Source organism: Elephantulus edwardii, unplaced genomic scaffold, assembly GCF_000299155.1.
Source record: "Elephantulus edwardii isolate Elephantulus edwardi_28Jun2011 unplaced genomic scaffold, EleEdw1.0 scaffold00107, whole genome shotgun sequence".
NCBI lineage: Eukaryota > Metazoa > Chordata > Mammalia > Macroscelidea > Macroscelididae > Elephantulus > Elephantulus edwardii.
In genome coordinates, this window is record NW_006399857.1 from 10,484,951 (window position 1) to 10,492,294 (window position 7,344).

Genomic DNA, 7,344 nt, shown 5'->3' on the forward strand with positions numbered 1-7,344 from the left:
TGCAGTGAATATGTTATTATGCCTTCTGAGGCTCTGAGGCATAATAACATATTCACTGCAATAATCAGCATAATTATTTTAGCATTCTCATATTTTCCTCTGCTCTTTTCTAATCGAACTTATACTTTTGCAGATATTTGTACACTCTTCCAAACCTTTTTCCTTTAATTTTTTTAATGCTTTGGCTTATTTCTAATTTTCTTTTATTATGTATTTTAATTTGTTCACTTCAGCACCTAGAACCAACAGCCAATTAGTATGCCAAGCTGTCACATTTCCTTCAGCAGGCAAAATCTTCCAGATTTCCTTGTTTACTCACACACATTTTACTAAGTAACAGTTTTCCTTTGTACTCAAAAAAGGCATTCGCTTTGTGTTCAAATATAGACATGCCTGCTGTAAAAGTATTTTATTGAAATTCTTGCTTTTTCAAAACACTAACTAACTAGTTCAACTCATTGGCTTTAAGTCAGAATTAACTCACAAATGACCTTCCAATGTCTTGCCCAGGCTGCAATTTTGGGGAGGAATTTGTGGTAAATGTTGTGGTGAACTCACCAGAGAATTGCAGCCTTTGAGTTATCAGTTCAAATTGCTACACACCAACACATGATATTTTTTTTTCAATTTTTTCTGGAATGCAGCAATATATTAAGGAATAAAAACTTGCTATTCACAATAAAAATTGATTGTGTGTTTAGTTTTTTAAAAATGTTTATCTAGATTTGGAATGTTAATAGTTAATGCTCAATAAATAAAATAGTGTTGATTAGAAAAATAATTCCTGTACAACAATCTGTTCAGTGTGCCACCACAAACAATAAAGCAAAAAAAATAATTGCTAGCAAGTAAAATAAATTTATAATGTTGGTGAAATTTCTATACCTTTTATGAGAAATCTTAAATTATGAGGATGTGGTCTATCATAATTACTTATGCAATTACTCATTTCCCAATTGGTGTCCAGCTACCCTAACTGCCCACACATTGTCTTGCAATTCAACATGAGGACTAGGATAAGAGATGGTGTTTTCCACACAGTGCAACAAGATTTGAGACAAGCAAGACTTGTGGCCACAAGGCTTGACGGATACTGGAGCAAGGTCTAAGTAGTGAGACCTTGGTGAGACTATGGCATTCCTGTGGAGAAACTACAGCAAGGTTTTACCTGAAGCTTCTTACTTTTGTTCTGGCCACAGTTAAAGGTTTTGCTATTCCTGCCTTTGATTAAGGAAGGAAAAGCTACTTGCTGAAATGAAACCAAAGCCTGGACTAATTGAGGAGTTGTGCCTTAGAACTGTTCGACTAAATCCTGTACTTGTGAAATATTATTTGCCTCTGCCCACCCCTCAACTTACTTCTCTAATAAACTCCATTCTTATTACCAAAACTGTGTCTGTGAGTTAACAATGAATAAACAATCTTCTTGCTTCTTTCTGATGGGATTCTACAGGCACAAAGTGTCTGGTCTATGGGATCCTTATCTGCATTCTGCTCTGAGGCCCTGAGAGGCAGATTTATTCTTACTCCTTCTGGCCCTTTCAGAAAGATGCTCATGGCCCTATGCCCAATGTCCTGGTTTTTGTTCTTTAGACACCAGTATAATATAAATTCTTACCCAATTAATAACCTAAATAAGTGAATATGTAATGACATTAATGACCATAAAATATGAAAAAAATAAAAAGGAAGGAAAAAATTTAAAAATTAATAGTAAAAATCAAGGGTCGATGCTACTTTTTAACTATTACTATGATGAGTATTGAGGGTACAATGGATTGCTAGGAAAACAAACAGATTCATCCTGGAGAGGGTTTAAAAGGGCTGTTCCTTGGAGACAAGTATTCTGGGGCTTCATCTAACATACTTTGGACATGTTGTAAGGAGGGACTGGTCCTTGGAGAGGGACATCATGCTTGGGAGGGTGGAGGACAGGCACAGGAGGGGAAGGCTCTCTAGGAGGTGGATTGATTCAGTGACTGGGGTAATCAGGATGGGTGTGTTAGAGACAGTGCGAGTGGCACAGAACAGAACAAGGTTTAGGGCTGTTGTACATAGGTCTCTACAAGTCGCAAGCGACTTGATGACACATAACACCACAACAATTAAATTTATTGAGAAGGTATGCAAAAAAGTCTAAAGGCAAGAGGAAAATATCTATAAAGGTACCTATGGAGTTAATATTTCAGGCAGAAGAAACGGAAATGAAAACAATATAAAAACAACCAAAAAAAAAAAAAACAAAACACCCCTAGAAGTGTGATTATATGGTCAACAAAAGTCATGGAAGCAAATATGTAGAAAGCATAATTAGAGCTTCTAAGAGATCCGGGAGGAGCAAAAGTCTGTCAGCCACCTCAGAACTCCAGTGGAGTGAACACTGCCTACCCTGTGACCCCAGAGGAGCAACGACTACCCGCCACTGTGTGACCCCTCTGCAGCCCGTGCCTGCATGACCCCACCACACCACACAGGGTGCCGCTGCATAAACCCCCAGCAGCGCCCAAGCCCTGCCCCCTGCTTCCTGGTGGTAGTGTCCAAGCCCTGTGCTCCTGCGTCCCCCCCCTTGCTTGCGCCCCATTCCCTCGCCCCCCCTTGCAGCTCCATAACCACGCACCTCAGCCACCACCATAGCCCTGTGACCTCAGGGCACCACCACGGATCCAGCCATCACCCAGAGCTATCAGCCAAGCGACTGTAGAACTAATCTGGCAGGAGAAAGGCCAGTAGGATCCTGACGGGCTCACTGGGGCATTGCTGATTACCTGGGAGAGTACCTAAGGGGGTGCCAACTGGTGGGGAATTTGGCCAAGCTCTCGGGCTACACCAACTTGCCAGAAACGACCCAGCCACTGGCTGGCTTCTGTGGACTCTGGAGACCAGCCAGAGGCTAGTGAGTTGGTGGGAATTTGACCTTAACTTTTCTGATCCTGTTGGATCCAGGACTCTGGTGGAGCAGGGACTGTTGTGTGAGGGCACCTGCATAAGTGCCACCAGGCAGGGAACACTGAGAAAATCATTGAGTAGGAAATGGACAGCAGAAATTTGAATAGGGACACAAATCGTGAAAACACTCAGAGAGCAGAGGTTTGAGCAAGGTCTTCCAAGTATTTGACCTGCCCCTGCAATCACCCCAACCCTGTGCCAGCTTCACCCCATTTAGCTCCACACCAGTTGCTACACATCTGGGCAATCAACTTGCCTTTGATCGGTAGCAACTTGACCTGTCTTACCAACAAGAGATTGCACTCACAGACTCTGAACTGACATTTTTCTGAAGTTAGAAGTTCAGAGAAATGCAAAATTCAGTAGCCGTCCAACTGATATCAAGAGCATTGTCTTCAGATCAGGAACATATCAATGTCCCGAAGAAAGCAAATTATCCCACACAATACATAAGAGCAAAGCAAGATGTCACTCATAAAGGGTGACACAGTATCAGTGGATTCCCTGAACCCAGAAAGTCTGATGGAACTTTCTGACACAGAATTTGAAAGAGGAGTAACTGAATATATCCAATGAATGAAAGACAAACTTGATGAATTACAGGATATTACAAGCAAAAACAAGGAGGAGCTAAAAGAAAGCAGCAGAACATTGCAGAGAAAACAAATGAGGCATTAGTGGCACTTGAAAAACAAGAATCTACTACTCAAAATATAAGGTCCAATGTTTCAGAGGCTGTCAAAATGATGGAGAGACATACGAGCAGAATAGATGAGATGAAACACAGAATCAGTGAAATTGAAGACAAAATTGTCACCACTGATCTGCTAGAGAAAAAGCAGACTCAACAAAGAAGGAAAAAGAAGAAAACCTAAGAATAATGTGGGACACCATCAAAAGAAATAACATTGGAATCCCAGAAAAGGAACAAGCAAATGAAGGCACTGAAAAGGTTGTGGAAAAATTACTAGAGGAAAACTTCCCAGGCATAATGAATAATGAGAGAATACATACTCAGGAAGTTCAGCGGATGCCATGTAGATTCGACCCCTAAAGAAAAAGATCAAGGCATATCATAGTTAAATTTGCCAGAACCAAGGATAAGGAGAGAATCCTGAAAGTGGCAAGGGAGAAACACAGAGTAACCTATAAGGGAGAACAGATAAGATTAACTGCCGATTTCTCAGCAGAAACCATGCAGGCAAGAAAAGAGGGGAAGGACATATGTCAAACACTCAAAAAACACAACTGTCAGCCAAGAATACTGTATGCAGCTAAATTACCCATCAAATAAGAAGGATAGATCAAGATATTCCCAGAAAAGCAGAACCTAAGAGAGTTTGTAAAAGCAAGACCAGCACTGCAGGAGAGACTCAGAGATGTCCTTCTTACACATATACACAACAGAAAGCTGCATGATCCAAAGTAACTAGCAACAACACCAAAAGGAACTCAACACAATGGTAGCAATAAAACCTAGCCTCTCAATAGCCACACTGAACGTGAATGGTTTAAATGCACCACTGAAGAGAAAGAGAGTAGAAGATTGGATAAAAAAATAAAACCCATCAATATGTTATCTAAAAAAGACACACCTGAAAAATGAAGATAAAGACAGGCTAAAAATAAAAGGTTGGGAGAAAATATACCAAGCAAATGGCAAGCAGGAAAAAGCAGGAGTAGCCATACTAATCTCTGATAAAAGAAATATCAATGTAAAAACCATCACAAAGAACAAGGAAGGCCACGACATAATGTTGAAAGGGTCAACAGAACAAGAGGACATAACAATAATAAATATCTATGCACCAAATGAAAGACCAGCAAAATACAAAAAACAAACATTAACAAAACTGAAAAAGGAAAAAGACAATACTACTATAGTGCTGGGAGACTTCAATACACCCCTCTCAAGAAGAGATAGAACCACCAGAAATAAACTCAAGAGAGATACTGAAGAATTAAATCATACAATAAACCAACTCAACCTCATAGATACTTATAGACTAATGCATGCCCAAAAAGCATAATATACCTTATTCTCTAATATGCAATGAACATTCTCTAGAATAGACCTCATTCAAGGTCACAAGGCAAGTATCAATAAATGTAAAAAAAAACAGAGAAATAATACAAACCATCTTGTCAGACCATAATGCTACAAAATTAGAAATTAATAATAGTACCATAAAGGAGAAAATCCATACATTTGGAAGCTGAACAACACCTTTCTTGAACATGGCTGGGTAGTAGAAGAAATAAAAAATGAAATGAAAAATTTTCTTGAAACTAACGACAATGAGAACACCACTTGCCAAAACCTCTGGGAAACAGCCAAAACAGTAAACAGAGATCAATTGAAAGCAATAAGCAAACACATCAAAAGAAAGAAAAACGGACTCTCTAACCCAATATCTCCAGCAATTTGAAAAAGAACAGCAAGAAAACCCAGCACCCTTTAAAAAAACTGAAATGATAAAAACTAGAGCAGAAATAAATGAAGTAGAAAACAGAAAAACAATTGAAGCTATCAACAAAACTAGGAGTTGGTTCTTTGAAAAGGTCAATAAAATCGATAAACCACTAGCAAAACTCACAAAAGAAAAGAGGGAGAAGACACAAATAATCCGAATAAGAGATGAATCAGGCAACATTACAACAGACTTAACTAAAATAAAAAAGCTAACATTAGAGTGCTATGAAAAACTATACTCAAACACGTATGAAAATCTAGAGGAACAAATATTTAGAAAAACACAACCTATCTGAACTGACATAAATCCAAATTGAACATCTGAACAGACCCATTACAAAAGAAGAAATTGAAAAGGTAATACAACTTCCAAGCAAAATAAGCCCTGGACCAGATGGTTTTACAAGTGAATTTTATAAAACATTCAGAGAAGAACAATTCTACCGATTCTACATAAATTATTTCAAAAGATAGAATAAGATGGAATCCTCCCAGATTCATTCTATGAAGCAAACATATCTTTAATACCAAAACCAGGAAAAGGCACCACCAAAATAGCAAACTATAGGCCAATATCTCTCATGAACATTGATGCAAAAATCCTGAATAAAATACTGGCAAATAGAATCCAATGATACATCAAAGAAATAATTCACCATGACCAAGTGGGATTCATAACAGGTATGCAAGGATGGTTGACCATAAGGAAATAATTAATGTAATTCATCACATTAACAAGGCAAAGAACCAGAACCACATGATCCTATCAATTGATGAAGAAAAGGCCTTTGAGAAAATCCAACACCCTTTCCTGATTAAAACACTCAACAAAACAGGATTAGAGGGGAATTTCTTCAACATAGTAAAAAGTATTTACGAAAACCCAAGAGCCAACATTGTTCTCAATGGAGAGAGGTTAAAGGCATTCCCTTTAAGAACAGGAACTAGGCAATGATGCCCACTATCACCTCTCTTATTCAATATTGTTTTGGAGGTCTTAGAGATAGCAATAAGACAAGAGAAGGGAATAAAAGGTATCCAAATTGGCAATGAGCAGGTAAAACTATCCCTCTATGCAGATGACATGATAGTATATTTAGAAAACCTTAAAGACTCAGCAAGAAAAATATTGGACACAGTGGACCAATTTAGCAAAGTGGCAGGATACAAGATCAACATACAAAAGTCATTTGGATTTCTCTACAGTGACAAAGAGAATATAGAGCCAGAACTAAGAAATTCAATACCTTTTACAATAGCCAAAATCAAAAGATTAAATACGTAGGAATAAATTTAACCAGAAGCACACAGGACCTATTCAAGGGAAATTACAAAAGGTTACTACAAGAAACAAAAGAGATCTTGAGAAGTGGAAGAATAACCCTTGCTCATGGATAGGAAGACTTAATATTGTTAAAATGGTTATACTACCAAATAATTTACACATTTAATGCAATCCCAATACAAATAATAATCCCATTCTTCAATGAGATAGAAAAGGCATTCTCCAGTTTCGTTTGTAATGCAAAGAAGCCCCTAATGAGCAAAGCACTCCTTAAGAATAGAAGAATGGTAGGAGATATCTCACTCCCTGATTTCAAATCCTACTGCACTGCCATAGTGGTAAAGACAGCATGGTACTGGTACAATGACAGACACATAGATCAATGGAATAGAATTGAGAATCCGGTGATCAGCCCATCTATCTATGGCCAACTGATTTTTGACAAGGAGATGTAATCTGTCAAGTGGGGAAACAACAGCCTTTTTAACAAATGGTGTTGGCAAAATTGGAGAAGTATCTGCAAAAGACTAAAGCAAGACCCACACTTCACTCCATACACAAAACCCAACTCAAGGTGGATCATGGACCTAGGACTAAAACCAAGGACTATAAACTTCATTACAGAAAAGCTAGGAACAAC